The following is a 20,931-nucleotide window of genomic DNA, read 5'->3' as shown; positions in this document are numbered from 1 at the left end:
TGTAGGATGCAGTTACCATAATTAATGTCTTTGCAGATAAGAAAATAAAGTGCTTGTGGCTGGAGTGATAGTACAGTGGGTAGGGTGCTTGCCTTGCATGAGGCCGACCTGGGTTGAATTCCCAGAGTCCCATATGCACTTCCCAGCATCGCCTAGCACTTCCAGGAGTAATTCCTGAGTGCATGAGCCAGGAGTAACCCCGTACATTGCCGGGTGTGACCCAAAAAGCAAAAAAAAGAAAAAAGAAAAAGAAAAGAAAAGAAAGTGCCATAAAATTAATTTTCAGAAATCCATATAATCTGTAACTGGCAGAAATATAATTTAAATGAACTTTTTTCTTGCCTCTATACAATATTTATTTTAATGATTTTGGAATCATTTGTCTATTATCAACCTTACTTCTGTATAGGTTTATGTAAATTTGAGGTATATTGTTTCATTGACCCTTTTTTCTAATAGTAAATTGTAAAACTCTAGCTATACTAACATCCACAAGCTATAGTTCTATTTATCTGTCTTCACTTTTACGATTATTTACTCATATTGTATATTCTTTGCTTTTGGTCAAGTTTTAAAATAGAAATTTTTTAATTCCTATGTAATTATAAAATCCAAATATGTATTCATTGTTGTATAATTTAACTTATTACCAAAGTAGAAATTCTTAGTTAAAAAAGCAAACCTGAAAAAAGAAAGTATATCATTTCTCTTTTAATATATCAGAAAGCATGCAGACATTAGATGTAAGTAGTTATCATTGAATCTAATTTTCAAACTGAGGTTTTTAGTGAATTATTTAAATTGCAGATTTTTAAAAATAATTTCTTTCAAAATGCATTTTCAGAAATCTACTATGCCCTATAATTGGAATTAGACTCACAACACAAGTGTTCTAAAGTTGAATAACTTCTATGAATAGATGAAAAAGAGTTAAAATTAGCTCATCAGTTGCCTACCAACTGACTACTAAAATGCTTGACTCCTGAAAACAGTTCTTAAGCTTTTTTCATTTAAACTTCTTTTGGGTCATTTAAACTTCTTATAATTTCCTTTGCCATTTAAAAGTCATAGCTCAAACTATTTAAAAAATATATTAAATAAATTTTTGTGATTTGAGATATAGTAAAGTGCTAATTAATAAAATTGTGAAAACATAATAGAAGTTGGATATCTACTTTAACTTTCCCCCTTCCAATTGTTAATGATAGATTTTAGAACTTTATGGCTTGGAATACATTTTCAGAAATTATACAAATTGCAAAAATTCTACTAATTTTATAATTGATAATTCTATAGTTCTAGGAGCACAATAGCATCATTTCCATGGAGCTAACATTAGAAAGATGTTTATAACTTGTGATTACACAATTGTAGTATGATATAATAGACTAAGTGCAGGCAGAATCAAAGTGATCAATGTTTAAAGTCCCAAATTATTCATTAGAAAATTCATTAAATATTTTGGAACCTCAGTACCTTAATCTGATGGAAAATGGTGGCATTAGTATATGAAAAGGCAAGCAATTTTAGTACTACTTTTACACTTCAAAGTCTAATTACTTAATCAAAGATCTGATTAAACAGCTGATGTGAAGTAGATGAAGATATTTTGATAATCCATTTTTTAATTTTTCTACATTTTGCAGGACAGTAAGAAATAAAGAATCCATGCTTGAACAAAAGTTCCTGGCATTACTTTCTGCATTGATAAGAGATAACTCAAAAATGTTTGATAAGAGCTTCCCTAGTCTCTGGCAGGCAGCTTCTAACTATACCTGAGGGGGTTTTCTAGGAGGATGGCAGATCATCTACGAATCCCTCCTTGGATGCTGTCTCCATGGACAGAGATACAAGCAATTTTCAGGTTCTAAATAAAATTTCTCTTAATTGAACCCCTAGGATCTGGGAGAGTTCAATTTTTTGCAGACAGGCTGTTACTTTGCTGATTTCCAGTCGCTCACTGAGAAAATATCCACAGGAGTGTGGTTTCTCAGCTCTAAACAAGAAGGTGGTTTTAGGCCACCAGAAAACAGGCAATTTTTTTTTTTTATCATGCACCTTATAAAAGTTGAAGGAAAATTTCTGTTTTTGTCCACAGGTTGTGATGACTTTCAGATCCAAGGTAGTTTTGAGCCATACCAGAAACGGTGGGGAGGCATATAACTTGTGGACTTCCAGGTGGGGCATTTCTACTACTGCCAAGTGCCCCAGGCAAAGCTCACCCAGACTTGCAGGGGATATTAAATATTTTGGAACCTCAGTACCTTAATCTGATGGAAAATGGTAACATTAATATATGAAAAGGCAAGCAATTTTAGTACTACTTTTATGCTTCAAAGTCGTTACTTAATCAAAAATCTGATTTAACATCTGATGTGAAGTAGATGAAGATATTTTGATAATCAGTTTTTTATTTTTTCTACATTTAGCAGGACAGTAAGAAAAGGACCCATGCTTTAAAAAAAAGGTACTGTCATTACTTTCTGCATTGATAAGAGATAACTGGAAGGTGTTTGATAAGAGCTTCCCTAAGTGAAGCCTACACTACTAAATGTAGGCCCTTGGTATGTTGCCAGGTTCTCAAAGCGGGAGAAGTAGGCTATAAGAGCTAATCGATGATCAATGGGATGACAGTGGCAGTGACAGTAAAGTGTAGGCCCTGTCAAGAAAGCAGGAACTTATTGGTCATCTAGAACTCTCTGTTTACTGTCTTATCAGTTCTCAAGATAAGACAGAAAATTACTTAAAAATTCCTCAAGTAGATTATAGGAAGGAGGCAACCCCCTTCACCTCCAAGTAAAATTACAAGTACCAACTTTTAAGATAGTTTTTGTTTCATCAACATAGTCCTAGGGTGTGTCTCAAGCATCCAAGTTAGTTTTGTTTAGAAAACAGCCATACCCTAACTACCCTAACGTCTTTCCCTAAAGGCTTGGACTTAGATTCCAGGAAAACTCAGACCTCAAATACTTCCATCTTGGGGCATGGGAACAATCATGATTTCTGCCTGAAAGCTTTTATCTCTATTCCCAAGAGAAAAACCTAAGAACCCACCCAGGAGTGCAGTCTGATAAATACAGATCCCCACATCAAGGAGTTGATTCACACCACAAACAGTGCATTGGCTTCTGTAGTTACTTGGAGATTTTACAGACAAAGAGGGAGACTGTAACCTCATCCTTATAAAACACCCCTACCCAAAACAACAACAACAACAACAACAACAACAAAACCCTCCTCCACATATACATAGCCATCAGGGAGAGTGGCTAGGGGCTCAGAGATAATTAAATCAAGGGGACACAGGCATGCTGTGCATGAGATAGTAGGTAGCATTCAACTGGGGCATTCAGTGCCAATCAACTTATGACCAGAACAAAAGCCAAAGCCAAAAGTACAAAGTCTAAGTGTTCTTTCAATTGGCAACTTTGCACCAGCAAGCACTGTAGCACTGTCGTCCCCGTTGTTCCTCAATTTGCTTGAGTGGGCACCAGAAACGTCTGCACCTCTCTGATGATTAGTGATGAAGAGCATTTTTTCATGTGCCTTTAGCCATTCGGATTTCTTCCTTGAGAAAATTTCTGTTCATTTACATCCCCTCTTTTTTTGATGGGGTGGGGAGTTTTCTCCTTGTAGATTCTAACCAGTGCCTTGAATATCCTTGATATCAGCCCCTTATCTGATGGGTATTGGATGAATATTCTTTCCCATTCTGTTCATTGTCTTCGTATTTTGGTCACTGTATCTTTAGTAGTGCAGAAGCTTCTTAGTTTAATATAGTCCCATTTGTTTATCTCTGTTTCCACTTGGTTGGTCAGTGGCATGTCATCTTTGAATATACCAATAGCTTCAATGTCGTGGAGAGTTTTGCCAACTTGTCTTTAATCTACCTTATGGATTCTGGTCTGATGTTTAGGTCTTTAATCAATTTTGATCTGAATTTTGTGCATGATGATAGGTCGAGATATAAGCCCATTATTTTACAAGTGGTTGTTCAGTTCTGCCAGCACCATTTGTTGAAGAGGCTTTCTTTGCTCCACTTCACATTTCTTGCTCCCTATCAAAGATTATATGTTCATACAATTGGGGTTGTGTGTAGAGATAATCCACCTAGTTCCACTGGTCTGCAGATCTGCATTTGGACCAGTACCATTCTGTTTTGATTATTACCTCTTTATAGTAGAGTTTGAGGTTGGGGAGGGTGATGCCTCTCATCATACTTTTGCCAAGAATTGCTTTAGCTATTTGTGGGCATTTATTTTTCCATATGAATTCAGAAGTGTTTGCTCCATTTCTTTGAAGTTTTTCACGTGTATCCTTATAGGGATTGCATTGAATCTGTACAGTGCTTTTGGGAGTATTGACATTTTGGCAGTGTTCATTCTTCCTATTCATGAGCAGGGAACATGATTCCATTTCCTCATCTCCTCTTTATTTCATTTATTAGGGTTTTGTAGTTTTCTTTGTAGAGATTTTTGACCTCTTTAGTTTTAGACTGATTCCGAGGTACTTGATTTTCTGAGGCACGATTGTGAAGGGGATTTTTTCTTATGTCACTTTCCTCTGTTTTGTTATTTGAGTATAGGAAGGCCATGGATTTTTGGGTATTGATTTTATAACCTGAGACCTTACTGCACAAGTCTAATGTTTCTAAGAGTTTCTTGGTAGAGGTTTTGGGTTTCTCTAAGTATAGTCTCATATCATCTGCTAATAGTGAGAACTTGATTTCTTCCTTCCTTATGTGTATGCCCTTGATGTCTTTTTCTTGCCTAATTGCTATTGCAAGAACTTCCAGTACTGTGTTAAATAGAAGTGGTGAGAGTGGAAATCCTTGTCTTGTCCCTGATCTCAGAGGGAAGGCCCTAAGTTTTTCTCCATTGAGGATGACGCTTGCTGTAGGTTTGTAGTAGATAGCTTTGACTATCTTGAGGAAAGTTCTTTCTAAACCCATTTTGGTGAGAGTTTTCATCATAAATGGGAGCTGGATCTTGTCAAATGCTTTCTCTGCATCTATTGAAATGGTCATATGGTTTTTTATCTTTGATTTTGTTGATATGGTGGATTATGTTGATTGATTTCCGAATGTTAAACCATCCTTGCATCCCAGGGATGAATCCCAGTTGGTCGTTTTGTATGATCTTTTTGATAAGTTGTTGGATTCTATTTGCTAATATTTTATTGAGGATCTTCGCATCTGTGTTCATTAGGGATATTGACCTGTAGTTTTCCTTCCTCGTGGTGTCTTTGTTTGCTTTTGGTACTAGGGATATATGTGCCTCATAGAAGCTGTTTGGGAGAGTTCCTGTTTCTTCAATTTCCTGGAAAAGCTTGAGGAGAACTGGAAAAAGGTCCTCCTTAAATGTTTGGAAGAATTCACTAGTGAATCCATCTCAGCCTGGGCTTTTGCTTTTGGGGAGACTTTTGATTACAGTTTCAATTTCCTTGATATTAATGAGTCTATTCAGGTATTCCAAGTCTTCTTGGTTAAGTCTTGGGAGGTGATAGGAATCCAGGAAATTATTCATTTCTTCTAGGTTCTCTTGTTTCGTGGCATACAGACTGTCAAAGTAGCCTCTGATGATCTTTACATTTCAGTAGTTGCTGTTGTGATGACACCTTTTTTTTTTCTGATTCGGTTTATTAGGGTTCTTTGTTTTTCTTTCTTTGTGCGTCTTGCTAATGGTTTATCAATCTTGTTTATTTTCTCAAAGAACCAGCTCTTGGTTTCATTGACCTTTCAGATCGTTCTTTGGGTTTCCATGTCATTGATTTCTGCTCAACGTTTTATTATTTTTTTACTTCAGCTGGGTTGGGGTTCCCTTTGTTGATCTTTTTCTAAGGTCTTGAGCTGTGAAGTCAGGTTATCTATGTAGGCCCTTTCTTCCTTCCTGAGGAATGCTTGCAAAGCTATAAATTTTCCTCCTAACACAGCTTTAGCTAAGTCCCATAGGTTTTGGTAGCTCGTGTCTTCATTCTTATTTGTTTCCAGGTATCTTTTATTTTCATCCTTGATTTCCTTCCTTACTCACTCATTGTTCAACATTGAGTTGTTTAATTTCCAGTTGTTTGGTTTGGTTCTCCTCGTCTGTATATGGTTAGTTTCTATCTTCAGTGCATCGTGGTCTGAAAAAAATAGTTGATACAATTTCTATCTTCTTGGTTCTATTGAGGTAATTTTTGTGACCCAGCACATGGTCTATTTTAGAAAATGTTCTGTGTGCACTGGAAAAGAATATGTAATCTTTATTTTTAGGATATAAGGCCCTGTATGGGTCGGTTAGCCCTCTCTCTTCTATTTCTTCTTTCAGAGCCAGTGTTTTCTTGCTGAGTTTTGTTCTTTTTGATCTATCCAGAGGTGACAAGGCAGTGTTGAAGTCTCCAACTACTATTGTATTTCTGGTGTGTCCTCCTTAAAGTCTGTCAGCGGTTGTTTTAAGTATATAGCTGGTCCCTCATTAGGTGCATATGAGTGTGCACCCTAAGAGTGTGATTTCTTCCTGTTGTATATAACCTTTGATAAATAGAAAATGCCCTTCTCTGTCCTTTCTGATCTTTTTCAACCTGAAATATATGTTGTCTAATACTAGTATTGCCACCCCAGCTTTTTTGAGGGAGTTATTTGCTTGCATTATTGCTTTCCATCCTTTAACTTTGAGTCTGTATTTGTTCTGATTGTCCAGATGTGTTTCTTGTAGGCAGCAGAATGTTGGTTTCCGTTTCTGGATCCATTTTGCCACTTTGTGTCTCTTGATAGGTGCATTTAGACCATTGACAATGAGAAAGATTATTGTCATGTGGTTTTGTGCCATCTTTCTATAAGGGTTTGTGGCGCTTCTGGGTTTTTTCCTTGTCTTACAGAAGCCCTTTTAGTCCTTTTTCTCAGGTTTGATTTTGAATCTATTAAGTTCCTGTGCTGTTGTTTATCTATGAAATGGTGTATTTTCCCATTGAGTTTGAGTGAGAGTTTGGCTGGGTAAAGTATTCTTGGTGAGGTGTTCATTTCATTGAGTTTTTTTCTCTATATCCTACCATCATCTTTGGGCTTGGAGGGTTTCCTCTGATAGGTCTGCTGTAAATCTAAGGGGTGCTCTTTTGTATGTGATTTCTTTCTTTGACCTTGCTGTTTGCAGTATTGTGTCTCTATCTGTGGCATCCATCATTCTGACTACGATATGCCTTGGAGTGTTTCTATTAGGATTTCTTTTAGCTGGCACCCTTCTGGCTTCTTGGATCTGGATTCTTGCATTCTCTAACTCTGGGAAATTTTCAGCAATGATTTTTTTAACTGTGGTTTTTTCATTGGGGTTGGCTCCCTGTCCTTCCGGTACTCTGAAGATTCTAATGTTGTTCCTCTTGGAGTCATCTCCTAGGTCTCTGATTCACCTTAGAGCCATTTTGACGTCTTTTCCCATTGTAAGTTTTTGCCTGTTCTGCTGTTCATCTTTACGTTCGCTGATTCTGTCTTCTGCCATTAACATTCTGCTGTTGAGGGCACATATTGAGTTGTTGAGTTCATCTATTGAATCCTTCATTTGTGACATTTCTTTTTGTAGTTTTATAATTTCTGCTCTCATTTCTTCTTGTATTTTCTCAGTTATCCGTTCCCCCATTTCTTTCACTTCTTCCTTTAATTTTCTGTATGACTTTTCCACTTATTCTTTGAGTTCCTTGAACATCCTCAGCATTTCATCTCGGAATTCTTTGTCGGAGAGATCATATTTGTGGGTACCGTCTGTTGAGGATTCGGGCTCTTTTGTTCATCCTCTACTTGTAGTGGAGATTTGCGCTGATTCTTCATGTTGTTGTGGATCTAATGAGGTAAAGCCTTTAAGTTCACTGGAACTGTTCCCTCTGATTGCTAGAAAAAATTCTGAATAAGATCCACGGTGGTCCACCTTCTCTTCATTTAGAGTACTTTTTTCCTAGTGGATATTATTCTGCGACTTATGATAGACATCTAGTGCAGCATTGGAAGAGATGTTTTTTCCTACTGGGCTGTATGTAGATTCTTGAATACACTGTTTTTTTGGTGGAACTGGAGTTGACCAGAAGATTGTTGCCATATCGTGTTTGAGGTAGCCAGAATGCTTTCCACAAAATTAGATAATGAATGTTGGAATGGGAGTCCAAGGTGCAGGGAGAGGAGGGTATAACTCTGGCCAGGAGTGCAGCTGGATCCACAGAAGGCCACGCCCACTTTTGATTGGGACACGCCTCCTTCGGTGGAGGCCACACCCCCATTCAGTCCCAATGTTAATGTCCGGCTTTACTAGGATCCACAAATACCTGTTAGAGGGGAGTGGCAACGACGACGCAGGTGCAGAGGGCTCAGGTGATGGCAATGCTCGCTGCCGGGAAGTCCCAGGCAATTGGCTGTGGGGAGGTTGGACTGGACGCCCATGAGAGAAAATATTTAAGAGGTAGTTCTGAAAACTAAGAGATATATCACTGTTCTTACCAAAATAGATCTGAACTTTAAATTGTGTCTTATATTATTTTAGGTACACAGGGAATTTTCCCATTGTCCTTTTGATGTTTTTTCTAGCATTGGTCAATCAAACAAATTAACACTGGAAGAATTAGTAGGAGAAAAAAACAAAATTAATTATTTATTAATATTTAACAGAAATGTAAATTCTACATTAAAAGAAACAGATGAAGTATTTTATTTCTGAGGTAATGAATTGGACAGAGGCCTGGACCATTAAGGAGAGAAATAGATTTCATACAACCAAGAGTCACTGACACATATCATAGTACAAATTGATTTCTTTAATGACACATTTCTTTAGATTTTTCTACATCTGGATAATATCCCAAATATTCATCGTTAAAGATCATTAAATTAGTAGTAATTTAAAAATGAGAAGAAAGTGGAAAAATCTTCCCTTTATGTTTAAAGTCTCAATTGACCTCGATACAAAAATCTCGGCCTGCCAACATAGCATATTCTGAAAATTTCATCATAATATATGGATATTGGTAGAAAGCAGAAAAATGATATAAGAACAATTCAGGAAACATACTTGAATCAAAATTAAATTCCATCAGGGAATATTTAACCTGTCTTAGGAAAATATTTAAGTAGATATAAAGATATAAATATGTTTTAAGTTTTACATATAAAAAAGAGGTTAAGAAAATTGCAGTCTGTCAAAGACATTCAATTAAATCAACTGAAAAAAGAAACTCAGTACTTCATGACTAAAGTGGTTAAGCCTTCAAACATACCCTAATAAGTCATTTTTAAAAGATTTGTTAAGTTAATTTTGTAAGGAGTTTGGAGCCAGGGGAATACGGGACATAATGTATAAAATAGGTATGGAATATAATAAAGACAGAAAAACCAATATTTATTTCCTCATAAAATATTTGAGGCATACTTATAGAAATTTACATATAGGCAGCTAATAGAAATTTCTATAGTAATACCAAATAAACCTCTTCATATATACCTAGTATATATACATTAATAATTTTAAATATAAATTTAATATTTATAACATATAAATGTAAACGTAAATTGTTCATTTGCTAATTATATAAAATACAATTCATATATGCATTAATAATTTTATACATATATCAAGCATTTATATAAATATAAACTTGTAGCACTGTCATCCGATTATTCATCGATTTGCTCAAGCGGGCACTAGTAATGTATCCATCGTGAAACTTGTTATTGTTTCAGGTTCTTGCCAGGTGGGATACTCTTGGTAGCTTGCTGGCCTCTTCGAGAGGGATGGAGGAATTGAACCCAGGTCGGCCACATGCAAGGCAAACGACCTACCCACTGTGCTATCATTTATTTAATTACATAAAATTTTGAGTAGTTTCTGAATGTCCCACTTTGAATTCTACTTTTATCTTTATACCCATAAAACTGTAGCACTGCCATCCCCTTGCTCACCGATTTGTTCGAGCAGGCACCAGCAATGTATGCATTGTGAGACTTATTGTTACCGTTTTTGGCATATTGAATACACCACAGGGAGCTTGCCAGGCTCTCAAGCAATGGGATGATGGTGACAGTGACAGTGACCCATAAAAATGTCATTGTAAAAATATGTGTATGGAATGATTAGGTAAAAGGGAGACGTTTTATTTTTTTTAACATTACTGAATTTTCATACTCTGAATTATTGCAACTATTTAAGAAATGAAGTGGAATCTGATCAGAATGTTTCACAAGAACCATTAAGGGCAGCAATTAGTTTTTCAGAATTTCACATGAAAATGTATTATTAGCAGTCATTACCCCCCTAACAACCATAGTGTATGAATAAGAGTTTTTCTATAAATGTCAACTTTCTCTATCCAGCATTTTTACCTCACTCAGAAAAATAGAAATACATTTACTAGTAAATTTTCTTGAATGGGGTATAGTCTTTCCTTTTCAAATGTCTGTGCATTGAATTTATGTGTCATTTTCTATCACTATTTTTGAAGTGCAAGAATGTTTATGTCAATTATTTTTTTTTAATTTTGAAGAAAGTCCAACGATGTAGATAATAATAATATAGGTAGTTAACTCACTAGAGAATTCCCTACATGGCGATTTCTCTGTGGAATATGAATTGTGAGTTTTTAACATAAATTTAAAAATTTTTTGAACTTGGTAATATGAAGAAAACACTTAACTCTATTTTTACTTACATATTTCAGAGAAACTCAACTTTTCCAAAAGTGTTTAGAATCATATTTCTGAGAAGGTATACTCGTTAACTTCAGACACAGTCATATAAAGAGATGGGTTTTAAATACGGGATTAAAATTTAAAAAAAAATAAATTATTCTTACTTTGGGAGAGTTTCTTCATATTGCTAGAATATTTCCAAGTAGTTTTCTGAAAATATGGTGACTGTTTTTTATTTTGCAGGGGTGAGGGAGTATATAGAATATCATATGACCCCCCATAATGCAGAAAATTCCAGGCTTGAATGCTTCAAATTTTCTATGTGAGAATAAGCATAGTAATGAGGAGTCCTAAGAAAATTAATTAGGGAGAATAGACCCAGATAGGAAATAGAAACATAGTGGTAGATTTCTTAGAAAGTCTATAAGATAAGAAATCTTGATAAATGCATTTGGTAAGTCTAAAAATATTCATCTCACTTTATGGAATTTTAGAGTGCCATGCTTTAAGAAAAACACAAAAAACTATTGAAGACATTTGAAAACTTCACATACAATTTTTGTCATCTTTTCTTTTTTGAAATGTGAGACAAAATCAATTATTTATTCATGATGATCTACTTTTTATCTTCTAGAATCTGAAGGGTATGAGTATCAGTCACTTATAAGAGGAATTTTTAGAATCTTTGAGTGAGAGCTTATTTTTAAATGTAGTATACACTTCAGCACCTATCTGCAATCATGAAACAAAATGGAAAGTTCTTTCAACATGCAAATCTTACACCTAACAGAAAGATGTGAGCAGTAAAAGACTTCAATTATTGGAATTTCAAGATGAAGAGAACTGTGACTGCTCTTGAATAGTCTGAAGGTAAATGATAATATTTCAATCACTAGGCTATCAATGAAAAAGAGAAACAAAGTTGGAAGCCATTAAATGAATGCTTGAGGTAGCAAATCATGCTACCACAGAAGTGAAAGATAAAAAAAAAAGTAACAGAATTTCAGCCAGTAAACTGCTCACAACACACACACACACACACACACACACACACACATACACGTACATGTAAAGAGCACATACCAATTTCCTAGCAGAGTTAAAAAAAATTAGGATAACAGTTATTTTGAAAGGGGATATGAGCATTACATATTTGCTTGATTTAAAGAGAAAGGAATAAGGAACATAGTATCAAAACTTAGGATGTATTAGTAGTATTTATATTCAATTATTTCTTGTAACTTGAAGTCATAGAATTTTATAACTTTTAAAGGAATCTTAAATATATAGATTTTTATTATAATAAAAATGTTGTCTCCAGATTTTTAATTTGAAATGTGATTTTATTACAATTCTCTCTCTTCCAAAATGTCAGAGTGAAATCCTATAAAACAGACAAAACTGCATAGTAAAGTTCAGAGTTTAAGGGAAGCTGGGTAGTTAGATACCAATAGCAGATATATTTCTTAAGAACAACATGTGAGAGGGAGAAAAGGCTAGGTGGATCAGCCATAACAGAGAACACTGAAGATATAATATATTTGAATTGAGACAGTTTCAAGACAACCTTTTCTTATTGACAGATACTGAGAAATAATAGGATGGAAATCAAATAATATAACAGCATATATATGTATATATATATATATACTGTATTTTAACAATGAGTTCAAATAATTTGTGAATAATATGTGAAAGAGATGTCTAGATATTACCATCTCCACTCTATGTAGAAAATTTTAAATATAAGATAGCAAAAGTATCTGTAAAAGTAGTTTCTAGGAATCTGAAGCATTTAAAGAGAAAACAAATACCATAATTTTTATTAGGAAAATTTTATTCAAGTGAGATATTAACTGATATTAACTACACTACGGCAATGCAATTGTGCATTACAAAACTAAAATAAGATTTATAATCCTTAAAATATTGCAATGACATTTCTCCTGGATGCTATTAGTGCCCTGCATAAATAATTTCTCTCTTTGCATTGTATCAGTAATAACACACATGTGTTCCCTTCTCTGGATAATTAACTTGGTCACGTAGTAGTTACCTTGACTGAGTAGACACAGGCCCATTCACCACCTGTATTGTTAGCTAACAAGTACTTGTATAAAGGCCTATTGCTCTAAACAGGTAGGGTTAAAACTGTGGTTCAATCTGTGCTGTTCAGATGACTATTACAAATAGTTCATCTCATTCCATGTTCCTCATTCCTCTCCTCTGAAGAAGAGCATTCCATATATATCTTAAACAAGACTCCCCATCTGAGGACTCTTATTATCTCTTTCCTTCTGCCTGGTTTGGGCTCCTTTTTTTGGTCTTTTTCTAACATCTTGAGCTGTGAGGTCAGTTACTTATGTGGATCCTTTCATCTTTCCTGAAAAATGCATGCAGGGCTATAAATTTTCCCTTAACATGGCTTTAGCTGCATCCCACTGGTTCCAGTAGCTGTGTCTCCATTCTTATTTGTTTCCAGGTACCTTTTGATTTCTTCCTTGATTTCCTTCCTGACCAACTCATTGTTCAACATTGAGTTGTTTAATTTCCAGGTGTCTGATTTGGTTTTGTGCATTTGTACGTGATTAACTTCTATCTTCAGTGCATGAGGGTCTGAAAGGTAGCTGATACAATGTCTCTCTTCCTGATTATGTTGAAGTATGTTGTGTGACCGAGCACATGGTTTATTCTGGAAAATGTTCCATGTGCACTGGAAAAGAATATGTATTCTTTTTTTTTTTTTGGGGGGGGCGGATATAAAGTCCTGTATGGATCTATTAGCCCTCTCTCTTATATTTCTTCCTTCAAAGCCAGTATTAACTTGAAGAGTTTTAATCTTTTTGATCTATCCAGAGGTGAGAGGATGGTGCTGAACTCTCCACCTACTATTGTGTTGCTCATAGTGTCCTTCTTAAGGTCTGTTAGCAGTTGTTGTAGGTATTTAGCTGGTCTCTCATTGGGTGCGTACACACTTAGGAATGTGATTTCTTCCTACTGTACATATCCTTTGATTAATAAAAAATTACCTCCACTGTCCCTTCTAATCTTTTTCAACCTTAAATCTATGTTGTCTGTTACTAGTAAGGCCACCTCAAAGCTTTTTTGAGGGAGTTGTTTGCTTGCAGGATTGTTTTCCATCCTTTGACTTTGACTCTGTGTTGTCTGTATTCTGCCTGTTCATATGTGTTTCTTGTAGGATACAGATTGTTTGGTTCATTCTATGAATCAATTTTGCCACTCTGTGTCTCTTAATTGGTGAGTTTAGACAATTGACATTGAGAGAGATTATTGATATGGAGTTTTGTGCCATCTTTCTGTAAGAGTTCATTTTATTTGTAAGGTTTTTTTCTTTCTCTTACACTAGCCTTTTTAGTCCTTCTTTTAGGTTTTGTTTTGAGTCTATGAAGTTCCTGAGCTGTTGTTTATCCACAAAATAGTATATCATTCCTTCAAGTTTGAATAAAAGTTTATCTGGATAAAGTATTCTTGGGGAAGTGTTCATTTCATTGAGTTTTTTCACTATATCTCACCACTGCCTTCGAGCTTGGAGGGTTTCTTCTGATAGGTCTGCTGTGAATATAAGGGATGCTCCTTTGTACGTGATTTCCTTCTTGACCTTGCTGTTTGCAGTATTGTGTATCTATTGTGTGGCATCCATCATTCTATGATATGCCTTAGAGGTTTTTTTTTTTATTAGGATCCCTTTTAGCTAGCACCCTTCTGGCTCCTTTCATCTGGATGCCTACATTCTCCAGCTCTGAGAACTTTTCAGCAATGATTTCTTTGACTGTGGCTTTTTCATTGGGGTTGCTTCCCTGTCCTTCTGGTACTCTGATGATTCTAATGTTATTCCTCTTGAAATCATCCCATAGGACTCTGATTTGCCCTAGAGCTATTTTGAGGTCTCTCCCCATTGTTTGTTTTTGCCTCTAGGCTTCCTGCAGCTCATCTTCAAACTAACTGATTCTGTCTTCCACTGTAGCCATTCTATTGTTGAGGGCACCCACTGAGTTTTTTTATTTCATCTTTTATTCATGACATTACTTTTTGTAGCTTTTTTATTTCTGCTCTCACTTCTTCCTTCTTCCTATATTTTCTCAGATGTCCTTTCCATTTTTTCTTTCAGGTCTTCCTTCAATTTAATGGATACCTCTTCCATTTTTATGTTGAGTTCATTGAACATCTCCAGCATTTTATCTCTGAATTCTTTACAGAGAGCTCAAGTTTGTGGGAAATGCCTACTGAGGTGTCTGGACTCCTTTCATCATCTTTTCTTTGCGGTGGGGATTTGCCCTGTTTTTTCCTGTTGTGGGAACTTCAAGTTCACTGTCCCTATTCTTTCTTGTTGTGAAAAGGATTCTGGATGGGCTTGGTCAATGGTGGTCAACTTTTTATTTTCCTCTTCTAGAGCATGTTCTTCCACTCAAATGTTCCTCTAATCCTTACATGAGGCCTCAGTTGATGTTTTCAGAGAATGTGCTCTTTTACATTGTACAGCCGCTTGTATTCATTGGCATTTTGATGAAATTGGAATAGAATAGCAGCCTATCGGCCTACTGGTTTGAGAATAGCTAGGATGTCACTCATGGTCATAGGTAATGAAGACTGAGTTTAACAACAGATTGCTGTGTTTGAGGAAAATAAGTACAGCCATGTGAGGGGACACTGGGCCCAAAGAGACCATGCCCACTTTAGAAGAGAACACGCCCCCTGACAAAAGGCCACGTCCCCTGCAGCGCTATTGCTGGACTCCAGATGCTGGCTGGGATACAGGAAGGGTGAGTCTCGGAAGGTCACATACCTGGGCTGGAAGATAAAATGGCTGCAGTGCTGGCGATAGGTGTGCCGCCAGCCAAGACGGCAGCCCAGAGCAGGTTGGGGGGTGGGCATTGCTGGGACAGTCTGGGTCCTAGACGCTGGCTGGCAATGTACTATTTTCTTAATAAAAAAATTTTAGACTCTTATTGTTCATTTTGGGAGATTTGGGAAACACAAAAGTGCTCTGGTCATCTTCCTGGCTATGTGTTTAGGGATCACTCCTGGAACACTCAGGGGGCCATATGTGCTGCCAGGGGTGAAAATAAGGTTGACTGCATGCAGAGCAAGCATCTTAATTCATATATGATCTCTTCAGTCCAGTTTTCAGGAATTTTTTAGAAAAATAATATGCCTAGATTTATTAAGAAAGACAAAAAATTTTCCACCACTTCTGGAAGATATATAAACAATACGGAAATAAGAGTTCTAAAAATAATTTAAGTCTTCAGTTGCCTAATATCAGCAGCAGTTAGTAATTGACGTGTCCTTGAGGCCAGAGGCCAGAGCTATAGTATAGCAGATGCAGCCTTGTACACAGTCGAGTTAGGTTTGATGTCTGGCATCACATAAGGTCCCTCCAGTCCATCCAGAAGTGATCCATGAGCTCAAACCAAGAGCAATCCCCTTAAGGACTGCTTGGGTTTGCCCATCTCCCTCAAAAAATAAACAAAAACCTCTAAAAATATTTGTATATCATTGTTCCTATTATAGACACTGACAGGTATAGATTACACATATTGTAATTGATAAGACACAAACTTAGTTTTAATTTAGTTACTGACTCACAGCTATAAAAAACCTTGTGTTAATTCAGGTGACTTTTGGAAGCTTCAAGAATGGGAGCTGGGGGCCAGAGCAATAGTAGAGTAGGTAGGGCGGTTGCCTTGTACACAGCCAACCCTGGTTAGATCACCAGCATCCCTTGTGTTCAACCGAAGAAGCACCAGGAATATTTCCTGACTGTAGAGCCAGGAGTAACTCCTGAGCATTGCTGGGTGTGACCACACCACCTCCCTAAAAAAAAGAAAAAAAAAAGAATAATTGCTGATTGTCAAACTGTTTGTTCCAACTTCTACTCTCATCCCTCATCTCTGGCAAGAGGAAGGCAGCATGGAGATGAAACAAATTGCATCCAATGAGTTGGCAAGTTATGCCAATGTAAATTAGAAATAAGAGAAGAGGATCCAGAAAGATTCTGGTTGGACAGTTGGAAATTTGGAGAGAATAGCATTCCTGGAGTGGAATATCTTATCTTTTCCCATAACTTATTTTATTTTATTTTTTTAATTTAATTTTTTAATTGAATCAGCATGAGATAGAGTTACAAGCTTTCATGTCTGAGCTTCAATCATACAATGAGCAAAAAAAATAATAATAATCCAGACCAAGAAAAAAAGTGGTTAAGGAAATTTCTTATTTATAGCTAGTATGTTAGAAAAACAGGTGGCTGTGTATGCTTACTGCAAATAACTTAAGTCTAAGCAGTTGTTTCTCAGAACCATTAATGTATTTGAATAACTACAAGATAATAGCGGGTTACAGCTTTTACAAGTGGCAACTGAAGGGGGAGGGCCTGTCTTCCAGAACTTAACCCTTAAAAACTTAATAGTTAAAATTCTGATACCATCAGAATTGAGTTTAACTGAAGGATTTCTGGATAGTTTCTATGGACTTAGTGGTGTGGAAAATGCTCCACCATCACCACTACCACATGCATATCAAAATTTGGTCAACGGAGCAGCATTTCACACATAAATCTTTAATATGTATTTACAAGTGAATGATTAAAAACTTGCAAATCTGTTTCCTTTCTCTCTTTACAGCAAAATTAAAATTTTTTCAGATGGAGAAAGCAAAATCAGGCTGGCTTGAGGCTTGTAGCTTCGAGGATACTTCTGAGAGATGCTACATGGCTGTATTGGTTTTATATTTTGGCCAACATACAACCTTAAATATACTTAAAAGTTAAAAATAAAAATATACTGATTAGCACACAAGAGTCGAGTTTGGACAATATTGTTCAGTGAAAATTGTTCACTGTGTCCTCATCCACCTATGTCATTTCCATCCTCATTACCACTATACCAACAATAACAAAAACATATTCTTAGTGGTATTTAGCCACCATTTCTCATATGTGTGTCATATATTTGTTTCATGATCTAAAATGTAAGAGTCATTTTTTCCCTTTATTTATATACATGAGTTTTTCTAATACATTTGTAATAGACTATCAGATTACCTGAACTCTAAGAGTCCTTAATTCAAATCCTAAATTCACTACTTGAAACTTTATATATTATGTTGTTTAAAAATGCTTTAATATCTGTTTAAATTGTTCTTTTGCCAGTAAAACTCTCTTTACTGTTCGTTTTTTTCTGTGTTTTTGGACAACATGCTCAAATTAATGCTGAAATTACTGTAGCTTTTAAAGTCATGTTTCCCTATTTCTCAAAGAGGAGATAAATGACAGACTAAGATTAACCAGTTGGATATTGGAATATGGCAAACTCATGTTCTAGGGAAATATCCCATCCACATGTCCATAAAAGGCAATTTATTTAAGAAAAGCTAGGAAGCACTTTCATAAAAGGGTAGATTGCAGACTGGTGATGGCTGGTTGATTCAAAAATTCATTTGTGGGATGATCCTCTGAGGCATCATGTTATGTTATTTTCTGAGTATACAGGGTTTAAGGGAAAAGACAAATACCGAAATATTGTCTGAAAAGCCAGACAAGAGGTTTACCAATTGTAACTTTGATTTTAACTTTTAATTCCTTTTGAGATGGTTTCAAAACCTCAGTTGTTTATTGTCATAATCGTGTGGGAAATGGGTTGTGGAATCAAACATGATTCCTTTCTGTTGAGGAGGATACAATAAAAGAGTGAAGAAAGTAAGATAGAATGATCGAATACAACAAATTTATTCCAAAAAAAAAATGTCCATTGTGTTTTATAAACCCTACCATGAAGTTAACATTCTTTTCTAAGGTGTATTTCAGAGGAAAAGATTTTTGTTCCTTGACTTTGGAATGCAGTAAGAAGTTCCACAATTCTGAAACTAAAGTGTACAATTACTTCCTAAATCTGATCTCAATTCTGGGATTAAATATGTCCATTTAAAGAGTTTTGGAGGCATAGAGGAAAAAATAGAAGCAAAGGATCAAACAGTCTAAATGCATAATCAATAGCTTCAGGGGAGAATAATTTCTAGATATTAGCCAAAACATCTTTTTTTTTTTCTTTTTGGGTCACACCTGGCCATGCACAGGGGTTACTCCTGGCTCTGCACTCAGGAATTACCCCTGGCCGTGTTCAGGGGACCATATGGGATGCTGGGATTTGAACCCGGGTCGGCCGCGTGCAAGGCAAACGCCCTACCCGCTGTGCTATCTCTCCAGCACCCAAAACATCTTCATATGGCAGTTTATTCTAAGTTTCAGTGTCTTTGTTTTCACTCCTTCTTTGGTTAAACCGCAGAGCGTATTTCTATGAACAGTCAGTGTGGTGATCCTTCCACAGTCTCTATCACGCTTCCTATCTCTAGTTTACATGGTCTTTAGAAAACAAATACATTCGTTCTTAAGGGGAATCTGAAGAAAAACTGAAAATGTTAGTTTGAAAAGTCATTGCCAGACCTCTGAAAAGTTCAGAATTCATTCGAATTTATAGTTTAAAAAAATCTGGAATGATTAAGATGACTAGAATACAATCAGCACACACAAAAAAAGTGTTTCCATGGAACATTTTTGTCTATCGTCACCCCAGTTCTACCACATAACTGAAGCAAAATTGATCTATTTGTAAAATGCCTACTTCTAATAAACTCAGCCAGTTATTGTGCATAAGCATAGTAAGATGATGAAGCCAGAGATCTAGTACATAGGATCAAGTATTTGCCTTGACAACAATTCTAGTTCTATCCTAGTTCCATTCCTAAATCCCTGAACACTATCAGGAGTGATCCATGAGCACTGAGAATTCCCTAAACACTACTGACAGGATTCGATCCAAAAACCCACCCAAACTTTAAATGAAGATATATATATATATATATATATATATATACACACATATATTAATATAGATATTTTAAATTTACTTTGCTGGAACTTTTCATTAAGGACATTTATTTTGAGACCATTTTGGGCTCTCATAGGTCAGGAGCTATATGATTCCTCATTCTAAGAAATCACCATTATATTCTGCTTTTAATAACTATATACTGGAGTTAATTCCAATTTTATTGAGGTTTCAAAAATATGCTGGGTTTCTCATCTTGCCTAGGAGCTACCATCATTGCCTTCTTACTTGAGTAGTCCTCTGTAAGTTAGATACCAAGCTGTGTCTCTAATGTAGATCATATTTCCTGAAGTAGTGAGCACCTGACATTTAAGATAATACAGCCAGTTTGAAAGGCATTCATCATGAGATTATAGTAATAGACGGTATAGATATAAATTAAACAAAAGTGAATAAATATATTTTCTAAATTTATGCAAACAAGTATATAGGCTGTATTAAAGATTTTCACATTGTGTTTCAGACAGATAAAAGTAAATGTTTCAGGGGCTGGAGTGATAGCTCAGTGGGTAGGGCGTTTGCCTTGCACGCGGCCGACCCGGGTTCGAGTCCCAGCATCTCATATGGTCTCCTGAGCTCAGCCAGGGATAATTCCTGAGTGCAGAGACACGAGTGACCCCTGTGCATCGCCGGGTGTGACCCAAAAGCAAAAAAAAAAAAAAAAAAAGTAAATGTTTCAATTGAAACCAAGAAAACAACAATCAGTAAGATTAGTATTGTATCACAAAAATTATTTAAAAAATCATTTCTCTTCAAAAGTCCATCAGTTCCTAGGTATAAGAAATTTAATCTTGCGAATTTTAAAAAGCTAGTTTTTCTATAAACTCTGCATAAAATTCACCTTCATTTCCAAGATTTGCCTGGTCACTGTCGTCCCATTGCTCATTTATTTGCTGAGTGGGCACCAGTAACGTCTCTCATTGTGAGACTTATTGTTACTGTTTTTGGCATATCCAATACGCCATGGGTAGCTTGCCAGGCTCTGCCACGCTGGCGTGATACTCTTGATACTCTCGGTAGCTTGCCAGGCTCTCTGAGAGGGGTGGAGGAATCGAACACGGGTCGGCTGCATGAAAGGTGAATGCCCTACCGCTGTGCTATCACCTATACTCTAAAAAAATTGACAATATTTACCTGTGACTTACTTTGCATCTTGGAGTTTTACACAATGACCTTTGAAATGTCATAAAGATATAGAATATGTTAAATTAAAGATCTCATTAGCACAAATTGATAAAGAAATTTGCTCAATTTTGTGGTGTATAATTTTATAATAATAGCTCATATTAACAACAAATTATAAGACTTCAAAAATTTTATATAATTATACTATACTCTTATTAATGTTCACATATACATTAAGAAACAGAAATTTCTCCTTATGTG

This window comes from Sorex araneus, chromosome 1, assembly GCF_027595985.1.
Source record: "Sorex araneus isolate mSorAra2 chromosome 1, mSorAra2.pri, whole genome shotgun sequence".
NCBI lineage: Eukaryota > Metazoa > Chordata > Mammalia > Eulipotyphla > Soricidae > Sorex > Sorex araneus.
The sequence above is the reverse complement of the archived record's forward strand: the minus strand, read 5'-3'. Positions refer to the sequence as shown.